This window comes from Copadichromis virginalis, linkage group LG22 (genome assembly GCF_057382275.1).
Source record: "Copadichromis virginalis isolate Kocher_CV1m ecotype Utaka linkage group LG22, C_Virginalis_male_GT1.1, whole genome shotgun sequence".
NCBI lineage: Eukaryota > Metazoa > Chordata > Actinopteri > Cichliformes > Cichlidae > Copadichromis > Copadichromis virginalis.
In genome coordinates, this window is record NC_140638.1 from 867501 (window position 1) to 889254 (window position 21754).

Consider the following 21754-nt stretch of genomic DNA (forward strand, 5'->3'; position numbering starts at 1 on the left):
GACTCTAATTGATTTCTTTAAATCATTGCTGTTGGTTACGAGAACGTACCCGGGGCCCGCAGCACGAACATCTGCGGCGCCTCTGCGGCGTCTGAATAATCGCAGCTCATTCCTCACTGCTCGTTAGCATCGATTGCTGTGAAACAATTATCTGAAAAGTTGGAGGAACTCTAAGACTTTCTTGTCTGCTTAAGATTTTAAAGCACCGTCCCGCAGCCCCCCCACATGAAGACCCATTAATTATCATCCCATCACCGTTAGATAGACTTCACATTATTTTGCTGCCTCTTTCTAAGCGTTTTACTGGAAGCAGGAAACGGTACGAATATGCCGGTTTTGGTGGTGTCGTGAAAGCTACGGCACAAAGCAGCACTGATGGAGGCGTAAGCATCAGCTTCCTCAGAACAAAGCTGTGGAGACACCTGATAGAGGAACGAGTGGAGACACCTGGGCAGGAAGGAGCACACGTCTGCTTGGTGGATAAAGAAAAGCAGAAATCCTCTCTCACTTCACCGTATGGCCTCATCTGGTTCTGCAGTCTGTGCTGCGAAGGAACAGAGTGCATTGGCTTTGTGTGTGTGCGTGTGTGTGTGTGTGTGTGTGTGTGTGTGTGTGTGTGTGTGTGTGTGTGTGGACGGAGAGATGTGCATAACTGAGTGTCGCTGCCAAACACCAATGCTGTTTTAGTAGAAGCACCACAAACTATCACAGTACCACCAACTTATGGCCGATAACTACAGTATGTGTAACCAGCGCGTGGACCAGTGAATTTCCAAATCTTAACACACAAAGTCGTTCGTGTATCTCAGCATCATGTGTTTGCCAGTAAAAGTGGAAACAAACAAACAGATCTGATGCTCCCAGTTTTCAGTGTTTTGCAGAGGTTCCTATTGGGGGTCGAGCGGGGCCAGGAAGTGCTCCGCGTATCGAGCTGGAGCTGCTTTTTGTTGCACTTCATATTCTGAAGCCTTTCATCTTCATTTCCTGCCTGAAGTAAAGCTAAGAGGCAGGATCGATGAGAGATCAGAGCCTCCGGGAGGAATTAGTGTTTCATGGAAAGGTCGCAGCGTCCATATTTAGTTATGTATATATTTATCAGTATAAAAACTATACTGAAATCATTTCAGGCTAATGTAACCAGGTCATACTGTTATAATTACCCAAACCGATCCTGGTATACCTGCCTGACCGCACCTGAGCTAGCGTCATTATCGGTTAGAGCAGCGGCGCCTTTTTTGTGCCACGGACCGGTTTTCACAGAGCGGCCTTTAAGGCGTCGCGGACAAACAAATACGGTAAAGACCGTCCAATAATAATGTTGCTGTTAGGGCCAGAAGCTCAACGATGACTCATGACATCTTTACCACCAGGCGTCTATCGTGGCAAACAGGTCCGGTGGGGATTCATGCTGCCTGCTGGGGGCTGCTGCACTGCATGGTACTGGGACCACTGGGACCACCACTGTGTGCTTGCACTGATGGTAACCAGTCACTGTGTTGGTTTGGGAGGATTACTGCTGGAGACCAGCTGCTGGTCACTGTCACATGACTACTCTGGGACAACCAGCAAAAACACACCAACAACAAACCAAGAAATAGTTTTTACTACAGTTTGGATTAAGCTGATGGCACTAATGTAGTAACTGCTCATACACACGGCTTTAATAATGGAAACCTGGTTCTTGTGACTCGAGGTTATGACTTCAACATAAAACTGCTGAGACCAGCAGGTACTGACAGATACTACCAGGTACTGCAGTACCCAGGGGCCACTGGGTACTGCGCTGAACTGCAGAATTCAGTGCAGTTGAAAAATGCACTGAATTTAAAAAAAACGTACGCAAACATTATAGATTTGACACTGAAGCTCCAGATTTAATGACTGCTGATGTGTAAGCTGCGTATAAACTTCTTTACTAAATAAAGCCTGCAGTGAAAGAAGTAAAGCTGTAGTACATAAATGCCACAGTTAGCCTCGGTGAAAACCAACAGCCCCATTAAAAGGTGCTTTTCTCTGGAAGGAACTGAAGGAGCGCAGTGCACAATTACACTGATGCAGGAATATTAATAATAATAATGAAAGAAGAAAGCAGACAGAGGGATCCTCCTGCAGCTGCGCTGCTGCAGCTCGACCGAAGCGATCAGTCAGCGCACGTCTCCTTCCAACAGCAGACAACAAACGTTGCAGCCCCTTCACATTTATATGAATCTCTATGAATAATTCAACCCTGGTTATAACTGAGACACTTTCACAGCAGAACATGAATCCACATCCACGTCAGATCTCTTTCCTGGCACGAGCTCTGAAGCTGACCTTTTTAAAACATCGACCCAGGAGCACAAAATCAAACGTCTCTGTAACGTCATTACAGCGATCCACAGGCCCCGCGCCGCCCACCGCAATATTTCACACGGCAGTTACACCGCTGGTTACTCTCATCGACGTCAGCCTCCATCATCCCCACCTTCATTCTTCTGGTTTCTCAAATGTTGTAGAACAGAAGAGCTTGTTGGCTAAAAGTGAGACATTAATAACTGAATCAATAACCAAGCATTCGGTGTGGAAGCACAAAATGTTTGTCATGCCAGTAATAAATGTGTCTTTATTACCCAGGGAGAAATTATCATCAGGGATGAGGTCTGACGTAAAGCCAGGACACAATTATTCCCTCATAAAGTTCGTCTTATAAACATAAAAACTTTTCTCTGATCACACATCCAGGAAAGCTGCACGCTCAGAAACAGGCCAGGCTTTCACAGGACACCACCTCAACCCCACTCTGTGACGGTTAATCCACCAGTGGGCACCACCTCTGGGATCTAAATGATCAGTTACAGGACGGGTGTTTCTGAACTGATGGATTCGTTTTGAATATTGAAGGTGCTTCTCAGAGAAGTCCAGTGTCCATGAAAAATGAAATGTATATATGTGCAGGATGACTTCAGATTTATTTTTTCAGTTGAGTCCGATTTGAAATAGAGACGGCACGATACCACTTTTTTAATGTCCGATACCGATATCATAAATTTGGATATCTGCCGATACCGATATGAATCCGATATAGTGTTTTTTAATCAACAAAACTGTTTTTTAAATATCTTGCTGCATTTTGTATAAGTTCATACTCAAGTTTAAAACAACAACTACACTAAAGCTATTCTGTTATACCTGTATGCAAAAAAAAATATTTCATAGTTCAGCAATACTGATCAATCTAATAAACTCAAACCTACACCATCCTCCCTATTCTGGTATTTTAAAGAGTACTTAGCGTAAATATTAAGCAACCTAACTAATAGGGTTCCAACTCCCAGCAACAACAAAAATAAATAAATAAAAAATAGGGAACCACCCCTCACGCTCCACCTCATGATGCTTAATCGACGTAATCAACCTTAATTTGATGCAGTGTGAAAAAAAAATGCACAGAAATCAATTATTTTTCAAGAAATATTAAATAGATTCAACATCTTTCTTCAACAAAATTGCAGACTGCACAGATGGTACCTTCCCAAAGGAAAAAGTACTATAGCTTACTAGGGTATATATATATATATATTAGACTTAATAGTTACTATATACAGTAATTGACTTCTATTCATTTTACATCAAATTAAAACTTTGGGTGTCAGATAATTATTTATTAAAAGCTAGACATTTTAAATGAGAATAAGAAAGAAAAGTATGTCTTTGTGCCCCCTTTTCCCAGTTAATGCCCTATCGGCCCCCCTGGCTAAACTTTGCTAGATCCGCCCCTGCACAGTTACCAGCGTCAGCTACGTAGAAAAAGATCCTGGAGTAGAAAGTAATAATAAATAAATTCTAACAACAGCTGATCAAGCTTAAACGTGCTGCTGTTGTTCAGCCGCTGGTTTCCTCTTTCTGGTGCAAAGTGGGCCAAAAACAAAGAAGAGACACGGACTCACGACAGAAAAGCCGATCAGCTGATCGTTAAGCAGTTTCATGATTGAAGTAGCAGCAAGAAGAGGCAGTCGCTCGTTAAGCTTAACGCAGGAATGCTTTACAAACATTCAGAGATGGACTTACACACTTGCTTTACTTCTCTCGGGATAACTTTGTCGGAGATGAAATGCCGGGTTGCTAGCGAAGCTCCAAATGCTATCCAGACCACCAACAGGTCCCGCATGCCACAGCCGCTCTATCACGTGATGCATACTGCTCCGACGTGCTAACGTTCTGAGGTGAGTTACGGCGTGTTGCAAGTTTTGTGAGGTGCTTTCGTGATATTTAATGGATCGGATTACATTTTTTATTTTTCTCCGATATCCGATCCAGTAATTTAGGTCAGTATCGGACCGATACCGATACGTAATATCGGATCGGTCCATCTCTAATTTGTAATGAGCGAACTGTAAGAACGGCCACACGCGTGTCGGCCTGCTGGTCAGCTGTGTGAGAGCGGGAACAGCTGCTGGCAGAGCAAACAATGGAAACAGTTTCCAGTTGAAATGCTGAGAGTGTCTGCAGGTCTAAGCCAAGAGTCAAATAGCTCAATGCAGTGGGGTTGAATTAAGAACAGCGCACAAATAAATGAAGTGAATGTTCGATGGCAGCCTGCAGAGTTTGATCATCATCATCGTCACGGGAGGATAAAGTCGATCCTCCTGCGGACAGCGGCGAGTGAGTTCAGCTGGAGCAAAGCAGCTTTAGCCGACCAACTTTCATGTGCGTTTCCATTGTTTGCTTTTGGGCTCATTTGTACAATGAACTCTCCCTGAAGCTCTTCTGTTTCCTGCTCGGCGTTAACGGTGTGCATCTCCCAAAGCCATTAACGGTAAACAGAGGTGATTTTCCTCCATTGCGGTGAAGCAGGATATCAATACAGCTGCCTCAATTATCCACTGCGTGCAGCCCAGACAGTGACGGAGGAGGTTTGACCCCCTTAAAGCTTCCATCAGCTGAGCTCACTCCACCTGTGGTATGTGCGGGAAAGGAGAGGAGGAAAAATGATGGAGGCTCCATAATCGTTATCTCCCTCCGCCATTACTTACTGCAGGTAATAGCATTCCCAGACAGAAGCTCTTTAGGAGCCGCGGCTGATTGTGGCATCTAATAGAGCGGGGATGGATGTGACCGGGTTTAAAGGCGGAGACGTTCCAAGTCAAAGTCGCTCCATGATAGCGAGTTTAATAGGCGAAGGAAACGTCCCCATTTCAACCAGACTTGGTTTGAATATATTCCTGCAGAGCTTCAGCTGTTTATGAGTCCTCATGCGCACGAGTCTCCAGGTGAGTTAAGGTGAGCTGCGCTGCACAGAGTAATGATTAATACTTATAATAACTGTTTGCTGAAGTCTTCTCCTGTGGAGGTTCGGCTTTGCCAGCAGACATGAATCCTTAGATTGTGGAACCGTGGCATGTGTGTGATCGGTATCATGTTGTGTTTAAGTGCCAGTGTGTTCATTTCAGCCTTCGTCTCCCTCGCCTACTTACTTTGGACAGAAACAAAGATTTGTGGCGACAACAGTAAAACTAGAAAACTTGAAAAGCTGAAATGATGCAGATGTTCTGACTGCACTTCAGACAAAACATTTGATCCTGCGTGCACTGCTGCTGCAGTCCTTCAGTCTGAGAGCCGAAGAAGAAGAAGAGGAATAAGAGCGACGGGCCACGCGGCACACCGTCCTTATACAGAGTCCGTGCGCAGCAGGAGCAGTGTTGGTCATGTTACTTGAAAAAAGTAATCAGAAACTAATTACTGATTACTTCCCCAAAAAGGTAATCCCGTTACTTTACTGATTACTTATTTTCAAAAGTAATTAGTTACTTAGTTACTTTTTAAAAACACGATTTACAACCTGAGTAGGTGATAAAGCGATAGATCTTTCAGCCAAATTCTACTTTTTCTGCATAATCCATCATACAAAATGTAATCAAATGGAAAAGTCTCTTTTTAACTTGTTTTATTAGTTTTAATCTTTTAACTTTATGCATCAAGCAAAAATTTAATTATCTGCAACATTCTCTGACTGGAAGAAATTAGTTTAACATTCAAACCTATTTTCTGCACATTCCAGCACATAAAATAAAATATTTGTTGTGTTTACACTCAGTCTTTCAAATAGATGCAAGTAAAACACAGCAGAAAATAAATAAAGTCAAAGACTCAGCGGTCCTGTTGCTCTATTTTCACCTGTAAAGCAGGAGTGGGGTAGGCGGAGGTTTACCCTGGTGCAGGTGTGCCGCGGTCAGTGGAAGAATACGGCAGTGTCTCTGTGAACGTCACATTCCCGTCATAGCGCACTCAGTGCTTCCTTGGAAGTTTAGGGGTTTGTTCGCTGTAAAAAGAAGTTTTCTTCCCACGCACAGCGGACACTAATGTTTTTGTCACTTTTTATGGAATCAAACTCAAAGTAAGGTCAGTACTTCCACGCTTTAAACGCTGCACGCTCATACTCTCTCTGCACTCGATATATGAACCATTGTTGATCTGCACACAGCTGTTGTCACGAACGTTGCACTCGCTTACGTCACTGTCATGAGACATTCTCGCAAAAAAATCACGGTTTTAGTAACGCAGTAACGCAGCGTTCCTACGGGAAAGTAACGGTAATCTAATTACCATTTTTGCAATAGTAATCCCTTACTTTACTCGTTACCTGAAAAAAGTAATTGGATTACAGTATCAGGAGATATTAGCAGGAAGTCGTTTTCACTTCAGACCTATTTATAATCTCATCTTCATAATCATATTAGAAAGTGATTCACATTTAAAGTACTGAAATATATTTAAAAAAACAAGCTGTTTTTCTGTCAGGACCCAAATGCAGAAACAAGGAAGTCACCTGGGACTCTGTGAGGAAACACAGGACAGAGTGGAGACATCTGGTCACACAGCTGAACAGAATCTGCTGACCAACCAAGGGAAGCAAAGAAGAACACCACACGAGACGAAGGACCTTCAAACTAAAACAGGAAACACAACCTGAGACCGACACATGCAACCCTGACAGCACAGAGACACAACACGGGGAGATGAACAATGAAGATGAAATATCACAACAACCCAGGAAATAAACACCAAAGGGAAACTGTGACCATGGTAACACCAGTGATCGTAAAATCGAAGAAGCCCAGGACCGCGGCATTTTCTGCAGCGCAGATTTAACGCGAGTTTTATTCTGGGCCACGGTGTAACGTAACCAACGACCCAGTGATCACCGCCATGAGCCGGCCGAAAGGAAAAACATCATCTCTGTTTTATTGTTGGTGTTTTTCTTCAGGTGGGAACAAAGAAAATGCGGCGTGTAAAAGAACGAGGGAGATCTTGGATGGTATTTCACTCACGTGGGACTAAGAGGATGATCATGATTTACCTGAAATACTCCGCGTGAATAAAATATCAGTCATGAACTCAATTTTATTCACAAAAAAGAACATATCAGGTGTTTAACCTGACATTTCTTCGATGGCAGCAGCAGGTCTCATTTTGCAGCTAATGAGGTCATGAGCTCGCTTGTTGCTCCTATGACTCCCATGATGCACTGGGTGTTTCTTCTTCACTCACTACGTGTTAATAGACCTCTCTGCACTGAATCCTACTTGTTATCGGTCGCAGCAGATGGCTCCGCCCCTCCCTGAGCCCGGTTCTGCCTGAGTGGGAGTTTTTCCTTCCAACTGTCGCCAAAGTGCTCGCTCATAGGGGTCATATGATTGATAGAAAGCATCTTCGAGAGGCAGAGGATCACCAAAACTGGAACAATTTCAGAATAATGTTTATTCTGAAAGCATCAGTGGACCTGGCAGCTGGCACATCTGGAAAGGCTCCATCACCAACACGTGCTCCACGCACACGTGTTTTCCAGGGGCCGCCTCCACATTTAAACAGCACACCGGACCCACAGACGACCCACAGATTAAGACTTTACTGCATCATTACAACACCTCCAGGTTATTATCGAGCCTCTGAACTAAAGCACCCGCAGTTAACTGTCCAATAGAATCTGATAAACACGAAGAAGCTGTGAGAGCGTTCGGGAAGCGCAGTCCTCCATAATCAGCCAATCAAGTCGTGCAGGAGCTCATCTCAGAACGCACCTCTCCTCCATTATTTCAGATCAAAAATTCAAATCACAGTCTCAGCCCGTCACTGCGCCTCACACACAGACACACAGACACACACACACACAGACAGAGACACACACAGAGACACACACAGAGACACAGACACACACAGAGACACACACACAGACACACACACACACACAGAGACACACACAGAGACACAGACACACACAGAGACACACACACACACAGACACACACACACACACAGAGACACACACAGAGACACACACACAGACACACACACACAGAGACACACACAGAGACACACACACAGACACACACACAGAGACACACACAGAGACACAGACACAGACACACACAGAGACACACACACAGACACACACACACAGACACACACACAGAGACACAGACACACACACACACACACACAGACACACACACACACACACACACACACACACACACACACACACACAGAGACACACACAGAGACACAGACACACACAGAGACACACACACAGACACACACACACAGAGACACACACAGAGACACAGACACACACACACACAGAGACACACACACAGACACACACACACAGACACACACACAGAGACACAGACACACACACACACACACACAGACACACACACACACACACACACATACACAGAGACACACACACGCACACACACACACACAGAGACACACACACACACACACACACACACACACACACACAGACACACACACAGACACACACACACACACATACACACACACACACACACACACACACAGAGACACACACACACACACACACACACACACACACAGAGAGACACACACACACACACACACACACGGGGGTTCACCAGCTGAATAAAGACTCATTGATCTGCTCTTCCTACGTGGGACCATGACTCCTGAGTCTTGTGTACTATTATCGCACGTAAAAAGAAGGATGAATGCAGGGCGCACGGAGCCTGACCGCCGAACGCCTACGATGACGCAGTCCAACACATGCAGAGGAGAGGAAGAGGAGGAGGAGGCACATTTAGGATGCAGGCTATATCCAGCACAGAGATTTAGAAAAGATGGACAGAGAGGGAGAGGAGGAGCAGAGGAGGGAAGACACACAGGATGGTATAAGTTAATCCCCCAGAGGAAGTGGATCTGTGTCTGGATGAGGCGTGGCGTTTAAATATGTAGCCAAAGCTCCACAGTAATAATTATGGCCTATTTTCCAGCAAAGGGGTTTCACCTGTAATTTCACTTCGTCCTTGGACTTTAGAGTCGGAGGGAGGAAATAGAAAGTTTTGGCTCATCTAACAGGAACACACAGCTGTGATTAACAAACGATCATTTTAACATTAAAATGATGCAGAATTGGCCATTAGCATCTCTGTTGGACAGTCACCAGATTACTGCCAGACTCGAGACGACGCTCATCTCTGAAATGTCCTTTATTGGTGGATTTCTGCGTACACCTTCAAGGAGCAGAGATAATGGTGTTAGCACAGGATGTGTGTGTGTTCAACAATGCAGCGACATGTATGCTGAGAGGCGTCCAAACTCTGCGTCTGAGTAAATCCAGCTTTGCTCTCGTGTTTTCTCCGTTTCATCCATAACCTTTGAAGCTGCTGGTAGTTCACACGACAGCAAAGACCTTTCAAAGCGCTCCAGCAATTTCATCCACTTATGAGAAGAGCTGCATTTCTTTTACTCGCTGTACTTTTCATCAAACTCTGCATAGCTCACACCTAGCTGTGCACGGAGGAGAACACGCTGCCATGCAGGAGCCCACCATAGCGGACTTTGGGGGCTTTCTGTTAGCGGAGATTTCCAAAAACAAGAGTGAGTCTCAGCTCATATTAGCAGGAAGCATAAGTGATACTGGATGTAAAATCCAGGCAACTATTCTTAACCTCCTAGGACCTGCGTCCACATATGTGGACGTCACATTTTGGGTTATTTAGACCAAAATACTCAATTTTACAATGACCTGATATCCACTTACGAGGACGTTATCCTGCTACTGTTCTATCAACATTTTAAACGAATGTCCTCATATGTGGCTCTGATCTTCCTTAGAAACAAAAATCAGGTAAAAAGAAAATTGGTAATTTTTGTTTTTACCTTCATCGGGTCCCAATCAGCCCAAATATCAAAGTGAAATTAAAAATACTGCTGTGGAAGAGTTCGGGTCTTAGGAGGTTAATGCCGGCTCAAATCAGCTGATAACCAGTTAGTAAACGTCACAGCAATGCTGCAAGCCACTTTGCAACCAGCCCCTACCTGTCTCTACCATTCATGCTGTATCTGACACCAGATCTGTTGTCTTTGGTGCCGAATCTGTTCAATAAAAGGGGCAAAAAAGCGCAGCTACTACTCACATCATATGTTTGCCATCATTAAACTTTTATCCCTCTAAAGTTTTGCCTATAACTAAAGCAGCACAGCAAATATCAGGCGACCTGATCGATTCAAAGCACCAAGAGTAAAAATGTGTGCTGCGTCGCAGTCGTGTGCAGCAGCGGTTCAGACGACGGCAGGAAGTCACAAACCTGCACGCCGCCCACAGGGTCACGCATGAGCTAAATGCTTTGTCTCTGCATGCAGCACAGCAGCCGACACGGCACTCTCACCTGCACCAGCAGAAGGATCAAAGTGGAAAGAAACAAGATCTTCACTGAACAAATGTCCAGGAAGTTTATATCCACTGATGAGCCACCGGGAATATCACCGTCAACTGTTCCCTTCAAAATAAGAGTCTTCAACAAAATGTAGCACAACAACATCTCAGCATTTAACCACAGCCTGTACATAAACGATGGACATCACCACCGCTCTGTCATTAATAGGTTTCTGGATTCTTGGGGAAAAGATAACACAGCTTCCTGCTGATGCTAACACCATATTACATAGAGATGTCGATCAATGGTGCGAGCAGCTCACCCTGACAGGTGCAGTTGTGAATGGTGTGAATATTGAATATTGTTGGTGCAGTGAAGTGAAAATTACAGTTCTTATGTGTTAGCAGTGTTCGCATGTTCCTCTTGTCACATGAATGAGTCCAACATGTTCAATCCAAGCAACAGCCCCCGAATTCAGGAGAAGAAGCCAGAACCTGTTTCAGTCTCAACAAACCTCAGCCTAGCAAACCTTTGTGTGATACTGCGACTGCCTGTATCATCCATCACATCATCTTGGAACAAAACTGGGAGGGACAGGAAGGAGAGAGGGAGAGGAGGCAGGAAAACTGAAGTACTCACGGAATGAAGATGAGGACACGAGGAGTCGATATCAAAGGATTGCTTCGGATGACGGAGGTCGGTTAAGTCTGGGAAAAGTCCGGGTCGGACGGTCACTGCAGAGAGTACGATCCACAGAGGAGAGCTTGGAAAAGCTCCAGGGGAGAGGAGGGAGTTTAAGAAGAGGAACTGAAGCTTCGGGGACGGTCGATGGGAGGAAATAAAGTCTGTGCTCCGTCCTCTGCAGATTCAGCCTCTCGCTGCTTTCTGCCCTCTCCTCTATAATACTTTTATCTCACTCTTGATATGGAGATTGTGAAAACTGCAGGGAGACTGGACATGTCCATACTGGGACTGTGAGTCTGGAAGGTGGGATGAAAAGGGACTTGGAAAAGGTGAGGGAGATGGGGAATGTCTCTGAAGGGAGATCCGAGTGAAAGTGTTTGCAGAAGGTAAAGAAAGAGCATTTACGGCAGGAGACAGAGGGCCTTGCCTTTATTTCTCTGTTCTGTTTTTCTCTCGAGAAAAACTCTTGAAGACAGATTTCTTTTGTAGAGGAGATGAGGCGAGCACCCGGCGAGGGCAGCAACAAACTCAATTAGAGATGGACGGAGATAATGGTGTGTATCGGTGGCACCTGCTCTGCCTCCTCTTTCTCTTCTGTCTGCTTTTTCCACCTGACTGCCAAGATTAAGGCATATAATCAAATTCTCTTAATTGGCCCTGATTGTGGAGACGAGCCAGGAGTCTCTCCTCGTGCTCTGCCGCTCCGTGCAGGGAATGACAAAGAGTCCCGGGCGGCCGGAGCTCCTGTCAGTCACGACTCTGGGCACCGACAATCGACTCCACCTGCTGACTCACACCTGGCTGTTGCGTCTGCTGAGGGTTGCCTCCCCAATCCGGCCGTATCCATATCTACTCCTCCCTTCTATCGATCACCCAGAATGGACGGCGGGCCCCTCCCTAACCCCGCCTCCGGCTTTGTTCTCAGGCTCTCTTCTTCTGTCGTTGTGTTTGTGTCTAATCGCGGCTGCTCCCCCCGTGTCTAATCCCCATCTAGATCTGCTGTTGCTAATTGGTTTCAGGTGGCACCGGGAGAAAAGGAGGGCGGTGGGGAAGATTTCATGCCGCCGTCACCATTAATTAAAAAGATGATTACTCAGAATACAAAGATTAAAGATGAAAATAGGAAGCGCCGTGGCTGATAATGAGCCGGTAGCACTTTATGAACCCTCGCTCAGCGTCTCAGTTTGTGTTTTGTGGGAGTGAGCGTTCACTCATCCGGCAGCGATCGGCCTGTTTGAAGGAAAGTTTGTGGGAGGGCTCTTCAGGTCGTCCTGGCTACATGTTAGGAGGAGCCACACGTCACCTCCTGCGAGGCGACATCGCGAAGAATTGTGTCGAGAAAAGAGCGGCGTGGTTTCTTTTACATCCACCGTGTCCAGGCTGCAGATCGGCGTCAGTGTGGAAACAGGAAATGACAGAAACAAAGAGCATCCAGATCAGCTGAGACGTCTTCTGTCTTTGGTGTCCTCAGAGTCCCGGCCTCCGGCGGGGCTGCTGATTAGCAGGCAGGTCAGTAAAGCCGCCAGGAAGGCTCAGGCCTGCGGCTTTTTTGGTAACGATGGATTCGATGAGGTCGAGGAGATTCTGATGATACCTGCAGTGAAAAGAAAAACAGCATTTGGTTTCAGCAGATTCGTATTAATGCAGGTTAATTCTTTCCAAACGGGAAAAACTCAGACTCCAGTTTTAGAGCGTTTCAGATTTAATATGAGCTTCACTGGAGATCTGGAGGAGGTTTAATATAAAACCCATGTTTTCCTCTTTATCACATCTGCTTTGCTGAAAAGCCTCACAGATCGTAATTAAGTGAAGAGGGTATTATGACAGAGACAAATGCTGCAGAGCCTGTTTTCTAAAACCTGTGGTCTCATTCAGCTGTGTTATATACTCAGTTATATTAGTCTAAGGAGCCTTATGGTGGAGGATGCATATACCAAACTGCAGCCAAGGAGGTTTAACTGGAACGTGTCACACGAGTCCATCAGTCGGCTTTGGTTGAGCTTTGACACCAAAGTTTTGTGATGCACAAACATGCATTTTTTTTTCTAACTGACCACCAGGGCGTCTTGGATCCTGGTGCCCAGGTGTTGCAGAACAACCCCCCCCCCCCCCCTTAGCTGGAGGTTTCTTCCTTTTCCAATGTTGCCAGACACTTAATCATAAGGGTTCATCTGACTGTAGATTTTCCCTGTATCATTGTAGGGCTCTCACCTTACAATACAAGGCGCCGTGATTTGGTGCTATATAAACAGAATAAGATAGAATTGAATTGAAGGGAACATAAGTCATGATCTTTTCCTGAGCGTAACCCAGTAGCTTTAGGGCCTAAATTACAGTTAAAATGAAACCAGGCTGGGCCCGAGTCTATTGGTCTAACGTCGTGTGTTTGGAGGCTTTCTAAACTCCTCAGAAAGCCTCCAATTCAGCATTTTCACCTGCAGCCAGTAACAGACACAGGTTTCACATAAACACAACGCAGTCACACAAGTAAGGACTTACATGTTATATTGTTTTAGAGATTATGGAAAGAAGCTATTTGTAAATACAAGACTTTCACCTCACCTTCTTTGTCTATAAATGTCTTCTCATCTTTATTTCCACACAAGAAAAAACTAACAAAAAAAAAAACTGAAAAGAAAATTCAGTCGAGATGAAAACAACAAACACGATTATTGAAAACTTCCTTCAGCCAAAAACACAGAAACAACAGAAGTCGATGAGTGAGAGGAGCCAATAAAAACATTGAAATGACGGCAGAGTGGGAGGAGCAATGAGGTTTACACGTTCATCGTGTCCACACAGGGAAAAGGACCAGAAGGAGAAAAGGCAAAGGGCTGATGTAGCATCATCTAACTCAGACCTTCCCAAAGTGTGGGGCCCGCCCCCTAGGGGCGGAGAGCCATTGCAGGGGGGGTGGTGCGGTATGAAAAGGAAAAAAACAAAACAAAAAACAACAACGCTTGGACACTGCTAGCACGGCGCCCGCACAAACACAAAGCAGGAGATGAAGCATCGCTGAATGTTTCCAAACCAACTTTATTCTAAGCCAAAGACTAGAAAACATGGTGAAGCAAATCTTCCCTTTGGCTTCACCTGCACAGGTGCGGAGGTAGGTCTCCCTGCAGGATTGGTTTTCCCTTCGTGGAGAGCAGCTAACAATTTATTTTCACTTTCTGTATATTTCAGTTAGAAATAAGAAACAGCAAAGAGAAGCCTTGAGCGAGGAAAGGCTTAAAAAGATCTTCAGTAAAATCAAGAAAAGCCAGCCTTGTGTGGAGATCTCGTCTATTTTGTTCGCTGCAGGCTAGCTTCACATGGTCACGTGTCGTGAGGGCAGCGCACCCCTGTGGTGAAAACAACACTTTGTAATGGCAGGGGTGTGATGGCATACAGCCAGTGAGTCTGTGTGTTGGAAAACTGGACAGCTGCCCTTGTAATGATGTTGTTATCTCACTGTGTCTTTTGCGCTGTCTCCAGATGCAGAATGGATTGTGTCATTCTGCCACGGCCTTCTGGAAATATGGCTGAAACTTTCCTGATGCCTAATTTAGAGAACAAGTACAAGGCCACTAAGCAGCATCAGCTTGGATAACGCTGCAAACAAACTTATGAATCTGATTTTAGCACCAGAATCAGGGTTGGTTGGAGCCTTTCCCAGCTTTCTCAGAGGAAGAGGTCACCGGTCTCATCCGGCTATCTACGCTCACGCTAACATCTACAGTCAGTTTAAATCAGCGGTTAATCTAACAAGCAGGCACGTGGATAAACTGAAAACACAACTTTAATTGGAAGCTGGAGAAAAATGTCCATTAGCAGTCCAAAACTGAGTAAGGGTACCAGAATCCAAAATACTGGAACAGGAGCAGGAGACCACGAAGAAGATGAACCGACCGAGAAGACAGCCAGAGAAACGTGGCACAGGTGGACAGAATCAAACCAACGAGACGAAAAAGTCGAGGGGAAGAAGACACAGAGTACCAAAATAAAGCAGGAAGTAACAAGAGAGAAAAACACTAGGCGAGGTCAAACAAACTGAAACCTCAAGGACTTAAATAATGATGGCGGTCAAAGACCTACAGAAGATCCAGGACCAAAGCCCACACAGAGAGGGTGGATTCAAACCCAGGAGCTTCTGGCTGTGATCATATTCTTACAGACCATCGTTTCACAGCTATGAGCTACAACACCAGAACTGGATTTGTTCACAACTGCAGCAGACACTCTTCAAACAGCAGGATCAGCCGCCATGTCTGACATCATCATCACGGAGACCTGAGCGCTCACAGCACTCTGAAACAGCCGGCAGCACGGTGTGTTTGCGAGGGCAGGAAGTTCAGGTGACAACCAGAGCTTTGTTTAGACCTCCTGCACTGAGCCGATAACACGTTTTTCTTTTTTCTGGCATCTTCTTTTTGGCCAAGTGTTCGTCTTTGATGCTTCTGAGCGAGAGAAAGGACGAAGCTTTTCACAATCTTTTTAGCTGATGGGAGAATTTGTGTTTCAGGGTCGAAATCAGCTCGAGGTGACAGCAGGCACAAAAAGCATCCGGCCTGTGAGGGAAAATGTCTCAGAAGCCACTTTATCTGAAGAGTCGTTGACGTCAAACTTAATGTTTCTTTTACTTCTGAAAGATAAAACTAATGGAGCAAACTTTCAACACTTTTTTTCCACCTTGAAAACTTTACTCTGCCGAGGCGGGAGAGTAAAAGACGGGAAAGAAAACACGTCTGGCTTTAAACCTTTTCATATTGTATGTTTGGGGGTTATAATGTCTCTCTTATAATGTTTAGGACTTGGTAAAAATATAATTTAAGCACCAAACTGTGTAAAAGAATAAACGCAGAGTAGAGCTGGGCGATATAAGATTTTTTCATAACACGATATGTTTTTTTCATTTCAGGCGATAACGATATCTATCACGATATAAGCCAAATAACTATATTTGTAAGATTTAAATGTGCCGTTGCTCACAAGTAAAATGTGAAATAATCAGCAGCTTGTTTTTATTTAAATATTTATTTCCCATAATAAGTTCAACAGGGTAGATGTACTTAAGGAACATGAGACTTTTTCAGATAAATAAAGGCAAATATTGCAAACTACACAAAAGGCAGCCGCTAAAGCGTTTAAGTTTCAAAACAGAACAAACGAAACAGACTAAACTGTCAATTCCACTTAGAAACAAAATATTAATTCTAAAAATAAATCTTAGTTTGTTTTACAGAAGAACAGACAAAACTGACTAACTTTTGTCAATATCAAATAAACTGAGAACTAAAAGGAAATTCTCAATCTGTCCTTAGCTGAGCTTTTCAAACAGCTGTAACAGTTACTTTAGTCTGACAAAAGCCGAATGACGAATCAGCGCTTCCAGTCAGAGACTGAGCTGCACCGCTTTATTGTATTTCCAGACTTGCTTTCGGCACATTTACAGTGCAGCTACTCTGTTTTTTGTCAGACTTGAAATAGCTGAAATACCTTCACACTACGGAGCTTCTCTGGCTCTTCCGTTCGACAATCTCTCCGGCGTTGGAACCATCATCTGTTTTCTCTTCGGTAACCTTCGGTCACGCCCGGTTGATGTTTCTCTAGTCGGCACACATTTCCTCCATTACCGGGCGGCACGGCGGCTGGCTGCTTCCCAAATACACATGTGCGGCTTGGCACTTGTGCTGCACGTAACAAGTCACCTGACGTGACGCTGCGGCTGTGATTGGTTCGGCTCTGCGCTACTTAATTTGGATTGGCTGTTCTTCTTCTTCTTCTTCTTCTTCTTTTTTTTTTTTTAAGAGGACAGGAGAGATGAGGTCTATCGCAATAGTTTAACTTTTCTATCGAGAAAAAGTTATTTCGCAATACATATCGTTATCGTTCTATCGCCCAGCTCTAATGCAGAGTAGTTTTTCCATGTTTCTCCAGCATTTTACACAGAAGGCAGTGATGCGTGACGCGTCAGTGTGGTTCGCGTCCAGCTGAAGTAGCAGCCGTTTAGCTCAAACTTTTCTTTTAGTTGAAATTCAGGCAGGTGAAGAGGAAGCCTGCAGGTTCTGGTGACTTCAGCTCTTAACTACTTGACTGCTCTTCATGTGTAGAGGCAGAGAGCACCACGGATCCCTGCTGGGCTCCATTACATCCATCCATTAGACCCCCTCTGACAGGCTGTACAGCGCACTAGTGTGCTGAAGGAGGATCGCTTTCACGGTTCTGTAAATATGATTGTTCCCATGACATTAGTAAAACAACAGCATCCTATGGGGTGCAGCTGTGAGGGCTGTGTCTCTGCTGACTCACCCCGGCAGAGACGAGGAGATGCGCCGCTCTATAGCTGCAGAGCAACTTATTGCATAACATCACCTGTAGTGTGTGCTGTGCTGTATGACAGCCACAGAGCATCAGTGGAAACATCCGGCTGAGTGTTGCTTTTCAGGATTCGGCCCGAGGACAAACCTGAGGACAGCTCGGGTTAGAGCAGCGCCTGCTCTAACCCGGCTTCCCAGCATTGCAGTGCACAAACATGCAGAGACAGCACGTTCACACCAGGGGTCAGAACCTATACGTCCTCAAAGTAACACCTCAAATGTTGCGTTGGTGCCAAACTGGAACCCAGGTCACAGATGGAGCAGAAGCAGCAAGGAGGCCCACAGCTGCAGCTGTAACCCCAGCATGAGGAAACAGTGACTGCAAGCATGCTTCTAAACTTCCCCGTTCACCTGCCAGTCCTCACAGTGGGTTTCATCAGTGTGGGCTTAAACAGGTCCAAAGGTCAGCAGGAGAAGAAGGGCAGAGGAGAGGCTGAGGCCGCATGTTAGTCACCTCGGAAGTTCCTGTTGGGGCTGGAAGTGACATCACAGCTGAGCTTACCATGAGAAGCACAGCCGTGCATGCCAGTCCTTCAGTTTTGCTAAGGCTGAGATATTTCAGGCTGGTTCTTCCCCGTGAGGAGCCGAATCTGAGCATTAAGTGTCACAGCGAGCAGCATCGGTTAGCTGTGCATGTCCGCTGCAGACACAGATACATATAAATACCACAACCATGCAAAAAGCAAACGCAGAGCAGGTCATCTACTAATCGGCAGGTTGGTGGTTCGATCCCTGGCTGCTCCAATCTGTATGCCAAATACTCAAGATCCTAACCCCAGGTTGCTCTGCGATTGGAGTATGAACGTGTGAATGTTAGCTAACAGCAAAAACTGCTTGTATGAATGATGAGGTTGCATCCCTGCTGAACTCTACAACACAATCAATAGGAACTGCAAATAATCCTTGATTTTATTACTCATCAAAGCTGGAGCACTGACTTTTTGGACGGTGCGTTAGAACAATTAGCCGCACAGCAGCAGGTTATTTATCAGGTAACAGCACTAAAACTAAATAAATAAGATGGCGCCGGTGAGGTCGGCTGCCGTCACGACTGCTCCGACCACTTTTTCTTTGTCTTTGTTTTTTAAGTTAGTTTTCAGCGTTTCTAAATCGGCAAAATCATCACCATTGGGTACATTAGGTATGACAGTGACACTCTTGTTTCTATTGGTTTACAATGTACTCACAATTCAAAGTTTTTAACTCCGGATCCGAGCTGGCCGAGTGAGATCTCGAGGGAGAACAAAGGGAAGCGGCGGCGGCCTAGAGGGAAGCGAGCCGGCGTCAGGAACAGGCTGAGAGCTCGTGCACACCGCACACCTCTGCCTAGCATCCTGCTCGCCAACGTCCAGTCACTGGAGAACAAGCTTGACGACCTCAGGGCCAGGATAAAGTTCCAGAGAGACATTCGGGACTGCAATCTCCTCTGCTTCACCGAGACATGGCTGAACCCAGCGGTGCCGGACCACGCCATCCAGCCGGCCGAGTTCTTCTCGGTTCACCGCATGGACAGGACACGGGACTCGGGGAAGTCAAGGGGAGGCGGCGTGTGTTTAATGGTGAACAACAACTGGTGCAACAGTGCGAACGTTGTTCCTCTCACACGCTCCTGCACACCAAATCTGGAACTACTGTCCATCATGTGTCGTCCTTTTTATCTACCTCGGGAATTTACATCGGTCATTGTAAGTGCCGTTTATATTCCACCACAAGCGGACACGGTCACCGCCTTATGCGAGCTGCATGAGGCACTCACACAGCACCAGACACAACACCGGGACGCTGCGCTTATTGTGACGGGGGACTTTAATAGCGCCAACCTCAAACGCGCAGCGCCGAACTTTTATCAACACATCACCTGCCCCACCAGGGGTGAAAGGACACTGGACCACTGCTACACTACGGTCAAGGACGGCTACAAGGCACAATCCCGCCCCCCGTTTGGCAAATCTGATCACGCCGCCATCTTCCTCATGCCAAAATACAAACAAAGGCTGAAACAGGAAGTTCCGGTTCAGAGGAAGGTCGCGCGCTGGACGGATCAATCGGTGGCCGCGTTACAGGACGCACTCGATGACGCAGACTGGGACATGTTCAGAAACAGCTCCGACGATGACGTCAACGTGTTTACGGAAGCGGTTGTGGGATTCATCGGGAAACTAGCGGATGATACCGTGGAGACAAAGACTATCACAACGTTTCCCAACCAGAAGCCGTGGGTGGATAAAACCATCCGCGACGCTCTGAGATCCCGCACCGCTGCCTACAACACGGGACTCATGACGGGGGACATGGACCCGTACAAAGCCGCGTCATATAACGTGCGGAGGGCGGTGAAAGAGGCGAAGCAGCGCTACGGGAGGAAACTAGAGTCACAACTCCAACAGAGTGACTCTAGGAGCCTGTGGCGGGGACTAAGGACAATAACGGACTATAAAGCACCAACAACCGGTATGACGAACGCGGCCGTGACTCTGGCAGACGAGCTGAACACTTTCTATGCTCGCTTCGAGGCTGCAGCTAAGGTCTCCAACAATGCTAGTGTTAGCGGCGCTAACGGCTGCAGACAGGAAGATACTGCCAGCACCGGAAACGTGCTCGTCATCTCCGAGCATGAAGTAAGGAGAGCCTTCAAGAGAGTGAACACCAGGAAAGCAGCAGGACCAGACGGCATCCCAGGTCGTATCCTCAGAGACTGCGCATACCAGCTAGCTCCTGTGTTCACTGAGATATTCAACATGTCTTTATCTCAGTCGGTGATCCCCACATGCTTCAAAGAGTCCATCATTGTTCCTGTCCCGAAGAAACCCCACCCTGCTTCTCTCAATGACTATCGCCCTGTAGCCCTCACCTCAGTAGTGATGAAGTGCTTTGAACGCCTGGTCAGAGACTTCATCATTTCTTCACTACCAGACACACTGGACCCACTACAGTTCGCTTACCGTCCAAATCGTTCCACAGACGATGCCATCTCTCATCTCCACACATCACTCACTCACTTGGACACTAGAAGGGGGAATTATGTTAAAATGCTCTTCATAGACTACAGCTCTGCATTTAATACCATAATTCCCTCCACACTCACCACCAAGCTGGAGCATCTGGGACTCAGCTCATCTATGTGTCAGTGGATCTCCAACTTCCTAACTGGCAGACCACAGGCAGTAAGGATGGGCGGACATGTCTCAGCCTCCACCACTCTCAGCACTGGAGCCCCCCAGGGGTGTGTTCTGAGCCCCCTGCTGTACTCTTTGTACACATATGACTGTGTGGCCACTACCAGCTCCACCACCATCATCAAGTTTGCTGACGACACCGTCGTGGTGGGCCTGATCTCTGATAACAACGAGACGGCCTACCTGAAGGAGATTAGGAATCTGGAGAACTGGTGCCAGAGGAACAACCTCCTTCTAAACGTCAGTAAGACAAAGGAGCTGATAGTGGACTTCAGCACTAAGCAGGAGAGGAACTACCAGACCCCCGTCATCAACGAGTGCCCAGTGGAGAGAGTGGACAGCTTCAAATACCTCGGAGTTCACATCACGCAGGACCTGTCATGGTCCTGTCACATCAACACCGTGGTGAAAAAGGCCCGTCAGCGTCTCTACCACCTCAGACGCTTGAGAGACTTCCAACTGCCCTCCAAGGTGCTCAGGAACTTTTACTCGTGCACCATAGAGAGCATCCTGGCGGGAAACATCTTAACCTGGTTCGGGAACAGCACCATGCAGGACAGACGAGCTCTACAGAGGGTTGTGCGGTCAGCTGAGCGCACCATCCGCTCCGAGCTCCCTGACCTGCACTCAATCTACAGCAGGCGGTGCTGGACCAAGGCCAGGAAGATGGTGAAGGACCTCAGCCATCCCAACAACAGACTGTTCTCTCTGCTGAGGTCAGGAAAGCGATTCCGCTCCCTGAAGACCAACACAGAGAGACTGAGGAGGAGCTTCTTCCCGCAGGCGATACGGTCTCTCAATCACACCACCACACAGTACTGACCCACACATGCAGTTCTTACACACACACTGGA

At 46.3% G+C, this 21754-nt stretch overlaps 1 protein-coding gene across 2 annotated transcripts in view; it reads right to left on the bottom strand.

The window, feature by feature from the left end:
• Positions 1–21754, bottom strand: part of LOC146682316 (glutamate receptor ionotropic, kainate 5-like) — a 262649-nt gene that overhangs the window by 229402 nt on the left and 11493 nt on the right. For both annotated transcript variants that reach the window (XM_085446431.1, XM_085446430.1), the window contains exon 2: positions 11321–12959. The gene's annotated coding sequence lies outside the window, so the exon portion shown is untranslated. The remainder of the gene's footprint in view (positions 1–11320; positions 12960–21754) is intronic.